The 20180-nt window shown below is 34.2% G+C and overlaps 1 protein-coding gene across 1 annotated transcript in view; it reads right to left on the reverse strand.

Annotated features, from left to right (window-relative positions):
- Nucleotides 1-10094, reverse strand: part of CLVS1 (clavesin 1) — a 197014-nt gene extending 186920 nt beyond the window's left edge. The window contains exon 1 of the mRNA XM_051970146.1: nt 9912-10094. The gene's annotated coding sequence lies outside the window, so the exon portion shown is untranslated. The remainder of the gene's footprint in view (nt 1-9911) is intronic.
- Between the last annotated feature and the right edge of the window lie 10086 nt (nt 10095-20180).

Below are 20180 nucleotides of genomic sequence, written 5' to 3' on the forward strand. Positions count from 1 at the left end.
ACTCTACTCTAAGGGACATTTTTCACTCCCATTTCCAAATCAATGAACTAAGCTTCCTGAATTCTGGTCATCATTAAATCCCATCTTCCACTGGAACCTTGGCCTCTGCATCTAGAATCATCCTGGACTCTTTTAAATGAACTTTTGCCTTATTTTCCCTAATTTTCAGACAAGTTGTTACTTTCTATCCCCTGCCATCATGTATTTCCTCTCCTCTCTTTTTCCAACTTCCCTTGTTATGTTGTCTTCCATTATTACAATGGCAGTTCCTTGATGGCAAGAACCATCTTGCTTTTTTGTATTTATACCTCTGATACAATTCTCTATTTACTATTTCATTTGGTATTCTCATAAGATCCTTTGGATTCAATATAATCTCTGTTCTGATGAATCTCAGATCTACTTATTCAGCTTGAACCTCTCTTCTCACCTCCAAACTTGCTTCTCTTATTGCCTGTTGGACATCTAGAATTGGATATTTTAAAACATTTTTAAGCACAACATATTCAAATTGAAAACCATTTATTCTCCCACCACACACACCCCAAAAAAAACCTCTCTGCCTTCAAAACTTCCCTATTATTGTCCATGATACCACCATCCTCCCAGTTACATGTGCTTGAAACTTCAATGTTATCTTTGACTTTTCCCTCTCTCATTTCCTACATCCAATCTGTTGCCAAGGCCTGTCAACATTGTCTTCATCATCTCTCTCAGAAGGCCCTTCTCTCCACTAGATTGCCACCATCTGTGTGGGCTCCAGACTTGCAATAGACTGAAGGTTGGTAAGGCACTCTCACTCAAGTCTCTTTCCACTGAATCCATTCTCCACTCAGCTTCTGTCAAAGAGATCTTTCGAAAATATGTCTGACAATGTGAGTCTCTATCATAGCAAAGACCAACGATAAAATCTTTTGTTCATCATTCAAGATTCTTAATAATCTTCCCCTCTATATTTTCAGTACTCTTACATGGTTTACTTCCCCCAAATAGTCAATCATGCAGTGACATTGGCTTCCTTGCTTTTTTCATACAAGACACTCAACCTTTGGACAACAGAAATTGTCAATGGCCGTCCCCCTTGCCTGGAATTCTCTTCTTTTCCATATTCACTTCCTTGATTCCTTAGTTTTCTTCAAGTTCCAGCTAAAATCTTACCTTTTGCAGGAAACCTTTCATTATCCCTCTTAATTCTAGCATCTTCCCTCTTTTGAATATTTACAATTTATCCTGAATACAGCTTGTTTGCTCATAGTTTTTCTCCCCCCCCCATGTTATTTCTCCTATTACACTGTGAAGTATTTGAGAATAGAGACTCTTTAATCTTCCTTTATATTCCCAGCACTTAGTGCAGGGCTTGGCACATAGTAGACTCTTAATAAATGTTTATTGACTAGCTGATTAAATGCTCTATATACACTATTGTACACCATACCATACCATATCATCTCCTCTCTCTCTCTCTTTCTCTCTCTCACTGTGTGTGTCTACCTTATACTTATCAAAAATTAATTCCTAATATTGTTAGGATATATGTGATCATATATAGCTCATAAATCATTATATCTAAATACAAAGTGGCATTCATGTAGTTGTTATTATCAATTATCATCATCTTTTATATAAATGGGAACTGATAAATGATTTGCTCAAAGTCATATAGAAATTAATGGTACAGCTAAAAAGAAGCAGCAAAGTATAAAATAGAAACACTATAGCTGGACTCTTGGGTCCCTACTTATTAACTTATACCACTGGAAAACTTATAATTTCTCTGAATATCAATTTCCTTATCTATACAATGAGCATGCCAATTTTCATACTCTCAGGATTGTTGTGAGAAATGTGTTTTGGAAATTGCATAATTCCATGTAAATATAAGTGTTAGTCCAAGTGATTTTTGGATGCGTTTAATAAATGGTTCTCCATTCCATCCTGATGCTTTTTTCCATAAAAGTTCCCTCCCCCACAAAAATCAAACAAAATAAAAGTTGAATGAAACTGGAAATGTTTCCATAAATGGCAATAATATTGTTATACTCAAGAAAGGAAAAGCTATCAAATCTTAAATTTGCTCCAGAACAATGAACACCAAAATTTTGAAAATGAGTCATATATTTTAAGTGCATTTTAGTGTTCTTAGACACATAAGTGACATTTGAAACTACATGCAAGGAAGTACATACTTTGACCTCAAATCCCACTATTAGTACTATAATCTGAGTTTTATGAAAAAAATTTAAGCACTTGCTGTTCACAAAGAGATGCTTAAAAGCATTATATGTAGTTTAATCAAATAACCTGTAAGTAGCCTAAATATCTAACAATAGGAGAATACTTAAATTGCAGTATACTCATGTATTAAAATATTACAGTACAAATATGATTGACAAGTGTAAGGACTATAAAGTATTATGGATTATAAAGTACTAAGGAACGAGCTTAATGAAATGATGAAAAATGATAAAAAGAAAAAATCAAAGCCAGAAAATACAAATCGACTACAACCATGTAAAAGACCAAGTGGAATGAATTAGACCAAAAGCCCTCTTGGGAACTTTACCGGAAGGGACTAAATGGTTGTTATTTGACTGAACCTGTGATTTCATCTGTGGAGAGTTATAGAGAATGAACTTTTTCTCCCACAGAAGGGGAGCATCTCCTTAGCAATCTAATCTTAAAGAGGTGCCTGTGGCAATGATAGTTACTAGCCCAAACTCCCAGAGTCACTACTTCTTTGAAGTGAGAAAAGTTGTTCTAGCTATTAATGCACCAAAATTTATTTTTAAAAAAATATTCAGTAATTGAAAATCAAGTTAATATGTTCCATGGGTCATGGATGTGAAGTTTTAAAACAGTAATGAAAAGGAAGTTATATGCATAGGACTGCTTGCCATCTAGGGAAGGGGGTGGAGGAAGGGAGGGGAAAAGTCGGAACAGAAATGAGTGCAAGGAATAATGTTGTAAAAAATTATCCAGACATGGGTTCTGTCAATAAAAAATTATAATTATTTTTTAAAAAGGAAGTTATATATGAAATTGATTACCAACCAACCATGAGGTTAATCATATACACTCATGATGAGATTAAATAGTCCAAATGTTCTGCAAGTAAATGGGGCTAACTTCCTAGTCTTTCTGTATTTGTGAAATTTGCTTCCCCTCATCATATATTTACAATGAATTTATCTACTTTGCAAGACTTCTAAAAACTCATGTCTTCTTTGGAGAATCTGTGTTACAGAGTGGATAAAGTATTAGATTCAGTAAGACCTAGGTTCAACTGATGCTTCAAACACTTAGTGGTTGTGTAAGCCTAAGTTTGCCACTTAATTTCTTTCAACTTCAGTTTCCTCATGTGTAAAATGGGGATAATAGAAGTGCCTACGTCATGGATAGGATAACATGTAAAATGCTTTAAAGCGCTATTTAATTGTTATTAAGAGAGAGAATAAGCTATTTCCTTAGGAATAAAAACTGGTAGCTTTCTTCTAAAGGAAATTAAAATAGATTGCGGCTGTCTCTAAAGTAAAATTTAGGTGGGGAGTATCACATAGGGAAACTCTGACCACCTTGTTTAATCACAGTTTGAGCTAAATTCCTGTCTAAAGGCTATTGTGCTCTATCACTTCTCTCTAAGGACAGCTCATTCAGAAACTCTTTGAATTTGATCAAAAAAAATCACTTTCCAATGAAGACATTGTCATGTTTTCCATTCATGTCAGTAGTGAAAGTTCTCCTTGTCACTGGTGAAGTGATTCCTGATTCTTAGTGCATTCTTTATGATGGATGAAAGAATTAAGGCTACTAAGCTTACAGATAAGCTTTATCTCAGCTTTGGAGGGGGTACCTTCCATCAAAGACTTCAGAATTCACTCCCTGGGTCACTAGCACATTTCTCTGCCACTCTTGTTACACACCAGCTCACCGATCACTCTTGCAGCATAACCATGATTAAAGGCTTCCTGAACACTATAGCCATGCTTTAAGCACAGAATCGTCTGCTTCTACTTGTTTTGGTATTTGTTAAAAGGTAACTGTGAAGCAGGTGTGAGTTGCAACAAAGGTAGAAGCATAGAGATCTCTTAATTTTTTAAAAAAATGCTAAAGCTAAATGACAATAAGTAGGAGGAGCTAACTAAAGTGAAGATGCCCAGGAGAAAGAATGTTATCATTGGTAAAGCTGTGCCCAGAGCTTTGTATGTGGTAAAGATAGAACTAAGTTTCAAAATGTATTCTTTGGATGAAAAGAATAGACCAGTTCTAATTATCTGATTCTAATGGCTTGATTTGATTATTGGAAGGACTATGGAGAGTTAAGAACAATAGTGACTCCTGAGTGTATCTCTTTTTTCATTAAAGATGGAATTTGTTAGTTAGTAGAGTTGACTTTACACTTACTGCATGAAGAATTCAGTAACTTGCTTCAATTTAATGCAATATATGTTTAAGTGGCAGTAATAACCACATGTAACATTTTAAAATTTGCAATGTATTTTATACATTTTTTATGACTTGAGTTTCACAGCATTTCTGGATGTCCATGACACTGTGCTAATCCAGAATAAGACATGAAGATTAATAAGAGGCCTGACCTGGAATCAGGAAAACCTGAGTTCAAGTCTTATTTCTTGCACCTGCTGGCTATTGGACGTTGGGGCAAGTCATTTAATATAGTACCAAGCACAGTGCCTAACAGAAAATCTGCACTTAATAAAAACATGTTAACTCTCAGTGCTCCATCCCAAACAATTCTCCAATCCTATAAGGTACAATAATATAGTTTCATATCTGATACTGTTAGAAGAAGTTTTCTCACTTAAAGTTGTCTACATTTCAAAAAGGATGGAAAAGATATGCATTGCCTGCATTCCAGAACTTTAGTACCAGTAATGTAATAAGATAAATCTACAAATAACATATAATGCAATTAATATATATATATAATAATTACAAAAAAGTAAAACAAACTAGGATTACTGGTAATAAATGTTGTAGAAAAATAGACTAATAACTTATTAAGTACCGCTAAATATAAGAATAGACAATAAACAACCATGTTTTAAATTTTTCAGCTGTAATTCTTAGGGAATTCAAACTTATCATTATAGAAAAGCCATTTTTTTCCTGGTACACATGATGAAACTAGAGAGAAAGCATTTTATATTGGCCTCCTTGCTATACTTCAGTATGATAACTGACACTCTCTTTATATAGCACATGTAGATTAGTAGAGGACATGGAATCATCCCTAAATACATATGCACACACACATACATAAACATGATGTATGAATTATGTACAAGCCAAAGGAAGTGATAACTCTGAAACTTTTTTTCATTCTGAAACCTTGCTATAGGTTTGCACACTCCCTCATGTCCCTATATTACTCCTCCAGAAAAAGAAAGAAATAAATTCCCAATGGAAGAAGACATCCTAAAAAAAATGAGTAATGACTTATAGATATAGCCTGAAATTTGCATCATTTTCTCCCCTGTTTTCCTCTAACTGGGTAGCTTTTTAGAGCCATCAGTTCCAATCTGCAGATCTCCCTCTTGTTTCCTCCATGATCTCGTTAATGTGTATCAAGGACAATGCTTCTTGTATACAGATGAGGAAGGAATATATGAAATACAGAGATGCCAGAAATCTTTAAACTGAATTATGATTGAACAGAAAAGTCTTATGGACCTGATGCTGTTTTAAGAGTCCATCTAAGGAAGAGATTTGTCTCTAATTCCTTCTCCTCCCTACCCCACCAAAGTGGAAGAAAAGTGAAGACCTACAGCCCATATAGTGCCACAGAAACAAGGAAATACCAAGGAATTTTCATTCCCCTCAAGAAAGGAGAAAAGCCTGCAAAAGATTTCATCATCTATCATCTATTATGTCTGAACTGACATACCAGCTATTCTCTTTATCTTAGAAGAAAAAATTTCAGTAACAAGGATTGCTTGTTTATAGATGTATGAAGCATGATATGATTATTGATGAAGTGTTTCAAGGGATTTTATCAGGAAATTGCTGTCCATCTAACTTCATATTCAAAATGGGTGAAACAAAAAAATGTACTTGAACTAGGAAGAATTTGGCTTTAAATAAGCATGGTGATCTCAGGGAAAGGCAGGCATGAGATTAGTACCATCCTTGGGATGCTACAATTTGTCTTCAACCCTTCTCTTCCTCTCTGGTCCCAAATTTTTTATCTAAGTAAAATCAGGTAGAGTCTCTGAACATTGCCAATTGCTTTCAAGGAGAAAGGAAGGTACAAAATAGGTAGAAAACAAGTATTTGGGCAATAATATTATGAAAGAAGATATGATTTTGCCTCAATGAAGGTGGAAATCTAATTACAATGTGAAGAGTCAGAAATCCTTTTAGAACTTTCTACTTAAACCAATCTCTTATTCACACAAAGCCTGCCTCTCTGTTAATTATATGCAGTATAGATCCCACAAAGTATGAGGCCCAGGATATCTACCTTGTTTGACATCATGGAGAGGAGATAAAATTTCCTACATCAAAGTGATAAAGAACTGGCAAGAGTCATTCATGGAAGTTATTGAATCTTCCATTTTGTCATAAATATATATATATAATATATATATATATATATATATATATATATATATATATATATATATAGGATGGGAAAGAGTATATATTCGTATTTCTCAGGAGAGAAAGCTAGACTAAACTGTCTTTCTAGCACCTTCTAGCTTTATGATTCTATGATAACAGAAAATTTGTGTGTAAATAGGTAGGTAGATGTGGATATAGATATGCACACAATATATATAAACATGTATATCTCAATTTTATGTGTATATAGATGTATATATAGAGAAAGAGAGACAGAGACAGAAACAGAGACAGAAATAAGGAGAATACTTTACAATTGCATTTTATTTTCTTCCCAATCACCTTGTGAAGGAGATAGGGAAAGTAGTATTATTTTCTTTTGATAATGAAAGGGAATAAGCACTCATATAGTGCATATTATGTTCCAGGCACTGTATATCATTTCATTTTATCCTCATAACAACCCTGAGAAATATTGCTATTATTAGCTTCATTTTACAGTTGAGGATATTAAGGCAAACAGAAATTAAATGATTTACACAGAGCCACATAGATAGTAAGCATCTAAATTTAAATTTGAACTCAGGTCTTCCTATCTTCAGGCTCTACATTCTATACCTTACTCCATTAATTGCCTCTAGATAGGTAAACAAACTGAGCCAGAGAAATATAGTAATATAGTCTACCCAAAAAGATATAATCTTTACCAGAATCAAGATTTGAAGACAAGTTTTCTTATTATTTCTTTACATCATGTCTTTTTAAACTTTGGTGTGTGCTATAAAAAGGGAAGGGGGATCATGGGAGTAATTTGTGCATTATATTCCTTTCTATTCCTGGAAAATGACATTTTCCATTTACTTTTTAAACTTTCTTCAGGTCATGATAAAGTTCATTTGTTGCAGATGTGGGAAATGGATCATTTCCAGGACAATGAAAAGGTGAAAAGATACATTCCATAAAAAATAATACACTCAGAGTTTTTATTTCCAGTTAGGGGAAGGATTGCCTTTTAATATGTGACCCTGAAAATCTCACTAAAGGAGCATTATTCTGAAATTCCCTCAATATCAGGAAATTTCATTAAATACAGCAAAAGCACTTGAGGCATTGGTCTCCTGATCTCTGTATCTTCCTGGAAACAGATAGATTGTTCTGTTTGAGCAGTTTTAAAATATTGGCAGGGCTGAATCATCCTTTGAAAGCAGATAAATTGAGTCCTCTGCATCATATCGCACAAGGACTTTAAATATAGCGGTATTATCTGCTCTTCATAAACATTACAGATCCAAGGACACTTTGGGGAAGACCAAATGATTTCCCTTATGTCCTTTTCAGAAAATTTCTTTCTTCTACTGCCCCCAAATAACTAATGTGATGAGCACTCTGCTTTAGTTCTCTTAGCTGTTTTCTTCAACCCCAGTAGTGATTGATTGCATTTCAGGGGTCAATGAAATGATTCATGTATGTACATATTTGATAACATCAGATTTTAAAAGATGACTTCAATTTGATATTCTTATTTACCCCCAAAAGAATTTGACATCTTTAAAAGTTCTGCTTATTTGGGAATACTACATCTTTTTGTTTACTAAACATTTTGAGTATCATAGGGATTAGAACTAGAAAAGACCTTAGAAATTATTTAGTTCAATCCTTAGTACTGAAATGATTTCATATTAAACTTGTTTTAGGCACAGGTAAACAAATTATACTATGATATTAACTGACCTTTGTTGTGCTTTGTTTTAAATTGAATAGTAATAGCTAAATGGTATCTGACATTGCTCACTTTTGGAAAACCATGCACAATTCTAATTTTTAAATAAGGTGCTAATTATATAGAAAATAAATATGCTCAATTGGTAAGGAGGGGGCACTCTCTTCCTGGAAAAAAATGGAAATGTACAAAATGTAAAGTGCACTCCCCTAAAAGATATTAAGAGTTACAATTTTGTTTTTATTTGTTCATATTATTCAGCATAGCAGTCTTACTCAAAGGTTTCTGGAACTGAAATGACCCAGTAGAATCCTTGAGTATATGTTGGTTAATGCTTTTAAGAAAGATGACCATGGCTAAAGCAAATATGTCCTATGAACTTGTATTTGGACCCTAAACTATAAATCAGTAAAAGACTTTTAAGATCATCAAACTTACTTTTAGTCAAGACAAAAAAAAAAAAACAGTCTGACAGGATACAATTACATAAAATGCCTTTTCCATTTTTTGCAGTCTATTACCCTTTACTATTATAGAAAAATGGTGTTATTGGCTGATTCCTGAGAAAGCACACAGAGTCTTTTACTCCCAATTCTGAGCCAGGCACTGACTAGTGGGGAACAAAGCCTGACCATCTGCTCCTGAATATCATTACTACTTGGACTATTTGAGCAAATATTTAAGAATCTCTGATTCAAACAAAGGTTTAAGATTCTAACATATGAAATGAACTTCAAGTAGCAATAAAGAAATCCTTTAACAGAGATCACTTCCTAGGGAAAGCAACCTTCACTTGATTGTTATCATCACTGTTATTACTATTTGGTTTGGAGAGTTAGCATTTAATGTCTCCATCTTTAAAAAAAAAAATCAGCAAAACTTAATTCCCGAGTTTCTGCGGTAAATGCTCAGGAAGAAAACAGGGGAGTGTGGGTGAAAATGACTCATCAGCCACCCCCACCCTCCTCCCTGATGAATCTTTATTGGAAAACCAGAAACAGTAGAGCTTTTGTGTGTGTGCCCCAACATACACACATACATACATACATAATCATAACACCACTATGCTCCAGGCCAGTGTTAATTCCCTGAACTTAAACAGTCCGTAATATGCTGAACAGCAGCTGCCTAACTGATGGTCTTTGGCAAGTGCCCCATCTGTCTTTGCCTAGCTGGATGTCTTTCTCGCTCGCCTTTACTTTCCCTTTCTCCCAATCAGGCTTCTCTCTTTGTTTTAGAAGGAGTAATTCATCTGAACTTTCCTTTTATCCCTAAAAACTTGTGCTTCTTTTCCTCTGCAAGCCGTGATCCGGGGCTTTGTCTGAATGACATGACATAGTTGTGCTGATTGTTGTTTCGGGGATGATGATGGGGATGAGGATGGGGATGGGGATGGTGTTGATCCGTAAGAGCACAGGCTGAGCAAGTGCCAAAAGAAGATAGGTAACAGCAGAGACAGAGAGAGGACTGAAAGAATGAAGTGCAGAGGGATTGCAGATGAGAGCTGTCCACGAACAGAAGTGCTGAAACGCCGCAGCCATGGTTTTGCAATGGGGTGGAGGGAAAGGGACTGGGAGGCGCTGCAAATACAGAAAAGAAAATGAAATACCTTCACACGGCTGCACCACCTTGCATTGGGGTATGTTTATCTGCAGGTGTCCTCGCTGTTGAGCTGGGTGGGTAAGATCCCTTTTGCTGGCAGGTTCAGGCTCAGATCTCTCTAGAAAGCTGTGAATGAAAGCCCCAGCTCCACGGGGCTGTGATTTTGGTAGGAGGCGTGTGCGCCGGAGTCTCTGTCCTTCCACAGGAAAGCTTGCTTTCCCCTGGGTCCTAAAAACCTCCTAATCATTTTTCAGTACGTCCTGTTAGTAGAATATATCTGTAACATCTGGGAAAGAGAGTACCCAGACTTCTCCTTCACAATTTCAAACCCTTTAAAAAGTACTCTACAATGCTCACTATTAAAGCTGTTTAAGGATCCAGGATTCTGACAGTATTTAATCAAAGTAAACTATCACCAGGTTTTAATTTCAATATCCTGTCTCTGACAGAAAGGGAGTCAAGTCATCCCTTAATATTTAAGGGGGAGGAAAAAACATGTCCTGGTCTCAATCATGATTTAGTTAGTTGTATAAATTATAACTGAAAACCAAAGTATCAATACATGTAAAAATTTCTAGGGAAGAAAAGGGAAAATACATGAATTTGTGGCACACAAATATTTAATTTTAATAATAATAATAATAATAAGTGGCATTTTATAAATATTTTATTCAAACATGATTTTAATGACATCATATATTGTGCTAAAATAATTTTAATGTCAACTTGACTCCTTTTTCTATTGTATGATTATTTTACTCCCTTTCCTTTTATTCATCCTCCCAGCAAACATTTTTTTGATGTTTCTCATGTGCAAAACACTTGTTCCAAGAAATAGAGACCAAAATAATAAACATAGTTCCTTCCCTCTTACAATCATGAAGATTATTCTTCTTTCACTGTTGAATGTTTATGATATTTTTTCCTACTTCTCTGCTATTCCATTTGTTACTAACATCAAAGATATAAAGAAAAAAACTTTTTAAAAAAGGAAATCGATTGCTGTCAAATTTTCACTTGAAGTTAAAAATGAATTTAAATATCTTTAGTGGGTGATTTTTGCTTGTTTCCTACTTGTTTGCTTGCAATTTCCACCTTAATCAGTTTTTTTGAGTTATTGCAGTCATCATTAGTCCCATGTTGATACTACATCAATCTTTCAAAGAATTTTACAATTTAAAAAAATTGATTAACAAAAAGGAATTGTGATTTACATGCAAATCACTTATTAATTTATTTAATTTACTAAAAACCCATTATTCTGTTACAAGTGAAAGTTTATTAATACTGACATTTACTATGATATGACTATAGGTCCAACTAATGTATTATCTATGAGTATGATTGAAAAGGCTTTTAAAGAATAACATTGCTTCAAATAAAGTAGTCACTCAATAAATATATGTAAAATTAAATTCAAGTTTTTTTCCCCTGAGTACATTTGTTAGATCTTTTTAACAGGCTTGTCTTTCAAGCTTAAAGAAGTGTACAGTGCCTTTCTTTGAATACAAATGCATCACTTTATTTCTGCACTTCAAATTGATCTCTCTAGTACCCACTAGTTATATCACATTGTGTGAATTAGTACTTCTACCCCTTTCCTTCTTATTCTATACTTCAACTTGTCAGAGAAAGGTTATGTAGACTCTATTCTCTAGGGCCACTGAAAGTATCCTTGTCAACCCACTAGCCTGCCTGAAATTTCCATCTTAGTCATTCATTTTTTGTATTAAAATGCAAATATATTATTTGAGAAAAGTAACACATTAAGCTATTATCACCTATTAATACTCTAGAAAAGCTAGCAGAGTAGCTGGAAGAAGTACATACTTCCCCACAAACATTCCTCCAAACAGATCTAGAAAATGCACCAGACAATCCTGGTGGGGAAAATCATTCATTCAATAAACACATATTATATGCCAGGCACTGTGTTAAGCCCTGGGGGTTTAAAAAGAGGTAAAAAACAGACCTTGTCCTCCAAGGGCTTACAATTTAATGGATGAGGCAAATAAGCTATAAATAGAACAAATAGAAAACCATTGAGAGGGAAATGTCTAGAATTAATAAGAGTTGTACATTTGTGGCAAGATCAAAAATATGACCATCTTCGTGTGTGGTTGAAGTAGAGTAAAGCTGGAAATTATAATAAGGAGCAAAGAATATTCCAACTCCCATGCCTTAAACAGTGAGCTGAAAAGAATGCATGAAGATAAATGTATTATTAGAGATAATGTCCAATGAGGTTGTATCATCATAGGAAAGAAGTAGTACATGGAATGAATTGGAGAGGAATAGATTTAAAATGAAGGAAAGCTTCTTGCCTATGGAAGACATTCCAGAGGGCACAGTGGAAAGGCTCTATCAATTTTGGATAAAACTCTGTGGTGAGAAAGTTGAGAAGGACAGGAATAAGGAATCAGGTAGTAGGAGATGTTGAGAGTTATTTGGATGACTTATAGAAGTTCAAAGCCTGTGGGATATGAAGTATATTACCAAGTATAAGAATTTTCATCCCTGAGTAGAAGGTATCATTCCTCTACCCTCAAATGACAAGATCAGGAAGGAATGGGACACTTGAAATGAAATGGAAGTTTGCTTTTCTTTGCAGTGGAGGTTCTCTAAATCACATTTGGGAGATCTGGATAGCTCCAAGAGATTGTGGTATGGGTAAAAGTGATTGCTTTGGAATAGATGAAAAATCTGTAGAAAGGCCCTTGGCAGCTTTCCTTAAGGGACATGAAACCCCAGTAGGAGTTGGAAGACTTGGAGTGCTAGTACATCAGAGAAGTCTGAGGCCTTCTCATCTGAGGGGGCTGGCTATGAGACTATAGCTGAAAGTGGTAAATTCTTTGCATGCACAAAAATTTGTGGCTAGGATCCTAGCAGTCTTTTCTCAGGAGACATGCTGCCCCAATAGGAAACGGAAGGGTCAGAATATTAATATATTCATCATCTGAGAAAAATTCAGCAAAAAGCATGTTGAGTCATATTTGGTGAAGTTGTTATAAAAAGTCATACAGAAAGATCTATGGACTCTAGGTACAAGATCTGGTCAGGAACACAGTGTCAGAATACTATTAGCAGAGGAAGGACTATGCACCAGAACAAGAGGAGATCCTAGACCCCGAATGAATATTTCATTTAAGATTTAAGAATAGGTAAACACATCCAGTCCTAGCCCCAATACCAAAAATTGACTAAGAAGGAGATCTGTCTTCAGGGATTAGGGGTAGTCCAAGCTCTAGGAAGTTTACCTAGCAAGAAAGAAGTTCAGAAATCAGAGTAGCTGATTACTCTCTAGTCTGAAATTTGCAGATAAACAACTAGGACAGGAATCTTGGAACAAAGAAAAGTTTGTAGATCTATCATACTGAACCAGTCCAACTTCCCAGTTGGCTGAAAGAAGCTAGAGCAAGTAGCAATTTACTCATGCTCAGATCCAAAATCAGATAAAAATGCTCTGAGTTCAGACCAAGGAGTAATAATCATACTTTACCCTACATCAGACTATTTTGGGAGCACTGAAAGCTTTCAGATCCCTAGCCTGAATTCTCTTTGCAATCTTGTAATAACACAAATGTTCTTATTTAGTCCATACCACCAGGGAAAGTCTTTATAATTAATAGTTTGTTACAAAAATTATAAAACCTTGCTGAAGGGAAAAAAATTCCCTGAAAGTAGAAAGTACTGAATAGAAAAGCCAATGATCCTATGAAACAAGAGGAAATATTAAAACAAAGTCAAAAGACTTTATAAAATGTAAATATAAGGTATCTCATAGCAAAAAAAAATCACCAAAAACATCTGACATGTAAAATAGATTGAAGATAAAAAATTAAGAATTATTGGATGATCTGAAAGTCATGGCTAAAGAAGAAGAAAGAAGGAGGAGCAGGAGAAGGAAGAGGAGGAAGAAGAAGAAGCCTTAATATCATATTTCAATGCAACTGCCCCAATTTTCTTGGAACTAGTAGAATGGAAATATTGAAAATCCATAGATTACTTCTTTTTTAAAATGCCAAAAAGAAAACTCATAGAAATATTATAGTCAAAATCCAGATTTTTAAGTACAAAAAAAGAATACTTCCAGAAATCATAAAGAAGGATCTTAAGTACCTAGGAGTCAGAAGCATTACATGATTTAACAGCCACTTTTATATAGGGTAAGAGAATTTGGAATATATTATTCCGGAAGACAAAGTATTTAGGCTTATATTCAAAAATAACTTACCCAGCAGCATTAAATATAATCATACAGATGTGGGAAAGTAGGTTTTTAACACAAATGGAGAATTCCAAGAATTTCTAATGAGAAACCTAGATTAACACAGAAACTTAGAAGATCAAATGCAGGAGTTGAAAGAAACAAAAAAAAATTAAATACAAACAAATAATAATAAAGGACTTAACAATGATGAACCTACTTACATTCTAATATGAGAGCATGATATATTTGCCCTCCTATGAATCTTTTCTATAAGGGGTCATAGAAGTTTAATGAGATAGAAAGCTTGAGAGTAGTTCTTCTATATTAAGGATCTTAAGGAAAGGGAGAGAAACAGCAATATACTGGGGGAGGGAGAATTTGGGAGAAATTATCTCACATAATGGGGAAGGGTATAAGTAGAAATCTATATTAATGTGTAGTTGGGGTGGGGAAAGCAGTGACCCTTGAACCTTACTCTCATTTGACCTGGTCAAAGGAAGGAAGAACACATATTTAAATGGATATAGAACTACAATAGGAAAACAGGTGGGAAGGGGGGTGGGAAAGGACATAGGGCTATTACAGAGAAGGTGTATAATGGGGAAATACTAGCTCAAAGTAAAACAAACTCTAACTAAGGAGATATAAAAATATTTATAGCTCTTTTGTAGATAGCAAAAAATTGGAATATAACAGCAGGTTACCAACAGCAGGAACCAAAACAGCAGGTTTTGGTGTATGGAATATAATATATGGTATTTGGCATATGGAGTGCTATTATGCTATAATGAATGATGAAGGGGATGGTTTCATAGAAATCTTGGGAACCTTTATGAACTGATACAAACTGAAGTGAACAGAACCAAGAAAATAATTTATATAGTAACAACAATTTTGTAGACACGAGCAACTTCAGAAGATTTAGGAACTCTGATCAGCATAATGACCAACTATGATTCTAGAGGCCTTATTATAAAACATGATGCCCACCTTGAAAATTCTGTTTTTCTTTCATTCTTGATTGGGTAGTGGGAAATGAGAGTGATAAAGGGAAAATAGTTACTGATTGAGAAAATAAACTAACTGCCTTAGCAATAATTAGTTCTTCAAATTAGTTTGTAAATTACCTACTAACAAGTCAATTTAATTCAATATTTCTAATGTGACTATTATGTGTAAGTATTTTAAGTACAAATTTTAAATACTACATTATTATATAGCCTTTTCCCTCAAGAAGTATGTTCTAATAGGAGCATATGAAGTCATGTACATTAATAAATATGCTAATAGGCAGTGAAAAGCGTGATTGAACTATCCAAAATATAATGAGAAATTTGAGAATGGAGTCATTAGTATGTTGGAGTGACTACATAAGGCTTCCTGGAGCAAATAATACTCTATTCTTAGAAGGATTTTAATAGATCAGTAGAGATGTCCTTTTAGGCATGTGAATCAACAGCACAGTGAATCAATCAACAAGGATTTATTAAAACATATACTATGTGCCAGGCACTGTGCTGTGCTGGACATATAAAGAAAGACAACAGACCATTTCTGCTTCCAAGGAAATCACAATCTAATATATAGGACAATTTACAAATAACTGAATATAAACAAGTTTTATATAAGATAAATTAGAGCTAATATGGAGTGCTGTTATTCTATAATAAATGATGAAGGGGATGGTTTCATAAAAATCTTGGGAACTTTTATGAATTGATGCAGAGTGAAGTGTACAAGACCAAGAAAGTTATAAGGAGTTACAAAAGCTTTTTGTATAAGGTGAAACTTTTTTAGAAGCAATTGTGTTTAAGTAACTTGCTAAGGGTCACACAGTTAGTGAGTGCCTGATGTCAGATTTGAACTAATGTCTTCCTGATTCTAGAGCCAGCATAATATCCACTATGCCATGTAGCTTTCCCAAAAGATGAGGTTTTACCCAGTACTATAAGAAAGCCAGAAAATCCAAGGCATAGTGAGGAGAAGGAAGAGAATTCTAGGAATGTGGGGCAGCTACTAAAAATGCCCATAGTCAAGAAATGGAGTGAGAAATAACAAGACCAGTGTTACTAGAATGGAGAGTACATGGGAATCATGAAGATGTAAAAAGCCTGGAAAGAAAAGAAGGGGCAAAAAATGAAGGTTTTTGAATGCCAAAGATTTCACATTTGATTCTGAAAGTAAACAGAAAGCCATTGGAGTTTATTGAATGTAGTGGGTGTGATATGATTCTACTTCTACTTTAGGAAGGTGAGTTTGATAGCTGAATGAAGGATGGACTAGAGTAGAAAGAGACTTTAAGGACAAGAGACCAATTAATATGCTACCACAATAATGTAAGAGTGGGGGATTGTGGGGTTAGAGTGGAAATAGGCAATAACTAGCAATGAAATTTCACCTTTTTGCTAATTTTTTTTAATTTTAAAAGTTTTGAGGCGTTGAAATTAAAATAGGAGTTGTGCAGTTTAACTAGAATATATGTTTGAGACAATCATGGAAAGGTGAAGTGAAGTCAAATTGAAAAAGATCTTGAATGTCAAGATAAGAGGTTTATATTCTATCTGATAAAAAAATGCAGCAACTTTGAAAATTTGAAGTATAAAAATTACATTTTTAGAATGATTTGTTGGCAGAATTGCTTTTAAAATATTGTGAAAGAAGGATTGGTATGGATAAGAGCAGAAGCAAAAGACTATTTAAGAGGCTATTGGAATAATACAAATGTTGATGTTAATAAGGGACTGAATTAGTACAGTAGCGGTAGGAATAAAAAGGAATGGAAGATGAAATGATAGAGATTTCATATCACTTTGCAAGAGATCTAATGTGAGTAATGAGATTCAAAACAGCATAAAAAATAACTTTTAAGATTCAAGCTTGAGTGATTGGAAGGAATTGCATCAATAGAAATAAAGGCATTAGAGAGAGGACCCAAAGGAATGGAATGTGGCATAAGAAGTTAGATGATAGTAATGGAGTCAAGGAGACACAAGTCCAAATTCTGCCTCTGAAAGGTGCTGTGATGTTAGATAAATTACTTTTCTCAGAGTCAAGTTTCCATAGTTTTAAAATATGAACAATTATAGCACCTATTTTGCAGGGTTGTTGTGAGGATCAAATGATGTAATAAATGTAAAGTACTTTGAAAACATAAAGTTATTACATAAATCTTAGCTATTATTTTGTTTGGAGTAAAAGTAAAAAATGATGGGGAATCAGCATCATCATAATAATTAACATTTGTATATTGTCTATTATATGCAAGGTGCTTTATCTCATTTAATTTTCTCATTTATTATCTCATTTAATCTTCACACTAATACTGTGAGATAAATGCTATTATTTCACAATTTAAAGAAATTGATACAAAAAGACTAAATGATTTGTTCAGGATTATCTACTTAGTAAGATCTGAGGCTAGATTTGAATTCAGATTTTCCTGAATAGGAGTCTAACATCCCAGCCACTGTAACATCTAAAGGCTGAGATTGGGGACTGGAGAGAAAAGTTCTAAGCAGTTAAGAAGCAGCATGGGTTCAATGAGCCTGGGAAATGAAAAGGATGCATATATGAAGGGTTTAGGTAGTAAGTGAGTAATAATGAAAAGTAAGGAGCACAGTGTTTAAGGGCTAAAGAAAAGTAAACAAAAACAATTGTTCCACAATGTCTATAGGCCCATATATGTCTCAGTTTTTGCTCTTCTGTGAGGTTTTCCTGCTCCCACTCATTCATTGTACTTGCCTATTCTCATATACTCCAACGGATCTTTGATATGATCACTTCATGAGTTCTCTTTCACAATGCTGATCAATACCACTCCATGCCTAAACATCTTCTAATTCTAATCAAGATTCTTGAAATGTTCATGTTCTCCCCAAAGTTCACCTGATGTGATAGAGATCTCAATTGCTTTCTCCCAATATTACAATGGCACCAGTGGATCACTCTAGCAATCCACTTATCATTCATTGCTTTTTACATATAATCAGCCTATCTTCTCTTCATAGGATTCTTTGATGACATCCTTTACTCATGTCCTTCAATGTTACTCTCTGGCAACATATTGTCAACTCCTCACATCCATCACTCATTTTTTTAGCCCTGTGGCTGTCATAGATTTCCCTTTCATGTCTCTGTAGTAGAGTTGAGGTGGAACAAAAGTTCCTTTAGTTCTAGAGAGGAAGTGCTATGATTATTTGTTAATTATTTAAAATGTCTCAGCAGGGATATTTTATAGTATAGAACCTTGGTTCAAATTCCTGCTCTGTAGAGAGTCACAGAAAGTGGGGAATCCTAGGTGAGGTATAACACTCTTTAGTCCAAAGGAACTCTGCTGAAATATCTAGTTTGGTTCCTGTCCCCCCAGGAGCATCTCTTCTTTCCTGAGAAGTCAGGGAGCACGACAATCTGTGTTGTAATTAAAGCAGAGTTATACTAAAGTGGCAAGGAAACATCTGCACACAATAGCAAATTATTTATGTGGTCTGGCATGCATAGTATCTTATAGTTAGCACTTGCACAGTATCCTATAGTTATCTCTTGCAGAGTATGCTATAGTTTGTAATTGTATTAGGGTAAATAAAGCTAAGAAAATTTTGAATAAATGGACTCCTGTTTGACCATCTTCATGAATTCCACCCTTTCACTCTTCACCCATGATCAGGATTCAGGCTGGGATCAACATTCTCTAGAAAGCAGGTCCAGACACTGCTCCTTACTGATTTGATTCATTTGACCAAATCACTTCCCTTCCCTTAGCTCTTGATTTCCTTATCTGTAAAATGATGGTTTTGGATAAAATAATTTCCAAGCTTCCTTCTAGCTCTAAATCTTAATAAAACTATATTCCTGGCAATATTTCTGTAAAACATCTGTGAATTTAAATAAGGTGGGTTTATGTATTTCTCATACTTTGCCGCCGAATTTCACTTTGAAAATGATGGTCAATTTCTAAGTGAATTTCACTGCAAGTTGATTAGTGTGTCCATCTGTAAGCATATGTACTATGAGGAATTAATGGAAACTTAAAAGAAATAAAACATTTATATTTACTTGGTGAAGGATTTTCCAAAGATGGAAGCATGGAAAAGTATACTGGCAAATACATTTTTGCCTATGATACAGAAAAACGTCTGTGGACAATTCAAAACACCTTTCTCTAAAATGCTCCCAGAAGTGTTAATGTAGATATGACTGTTTTTAATCTGGCTATTTTTGTTGGTTTTTATTATCTGCTCTGAAATAAAATTTTATTATATTTAAAAATATATAACAATAACTTTTCCTCCCTAAATTTCTATGATAAACTAATAATGCAATGGGAAGTGGAAACCATTTTAATGAAGAAAAAAATTTCTCTTTTGACATCATAGATAAGTTTTTGAAAATTATTTTTATTATCATTATTTTTATTTAATATAAATATTCATACAATTTTAAAATTAATCTTATTTGCCTAAGATTGAATGGCCTAACTAATGATGTGTATAGAAGAGATTCACTCTTGTCTTTTTCTACATTAATTTAGGACATAAATGACAAATAAATGCATTAGAAGAAGCTTCACATACTTTTATGCAAATTGATAGCCTCAATATCACAAGGAACATATTGTAATTTAACATTAATGTTTTCAAAATTATTGAATAACTTAAAATTATCTTAATTTCAAAACTTTTTTAAAGTACTTGAAGACTGAGGAAATAACCATTTAAGAAACCACTTCAGTCTACAAGCACGTGATCTACTTTCTAAGTAAAAGCATAATATTTGTAGACCACTATCAAGGAGGAAGGTTGCAACAACAGAAATTACTCTATTCAATGACCTTCTAATGACAAACATCAGAAGAGGAATAAAACAGGAAATAACTCTTACAGAAGCCATATGACTCTCTAATTGAAGTTCATGTTAATTCCAGATCAAAGATAAATTCCCAATGGATGGTAATGTTCTCCAGACAACTTCTATTTGTGCATGATATTGGGCTGATTGTATCAAGCCCCAGAATATAGTAAAGCCTTCTGGAAAAGATACATAATCACTCAAAGTAGTTTGGCCTATCTG

This window comes from Antechinus flavipes, chromosome 1, assembly GCF_016432865.1.
Source record: "Antechinus flavipes isolate AdamAnt ecotype Samford, QLD, Australia chromosome 1, AdamAnt_v2, whole genome shotgun sequence".
NCBI classification, from domain to species: Eukaryota; Metazoa; Chordata; class Mammalia; order Dasyuromorphia; family Dasyuridae; genus Antechinus; species Antechinus flavipes.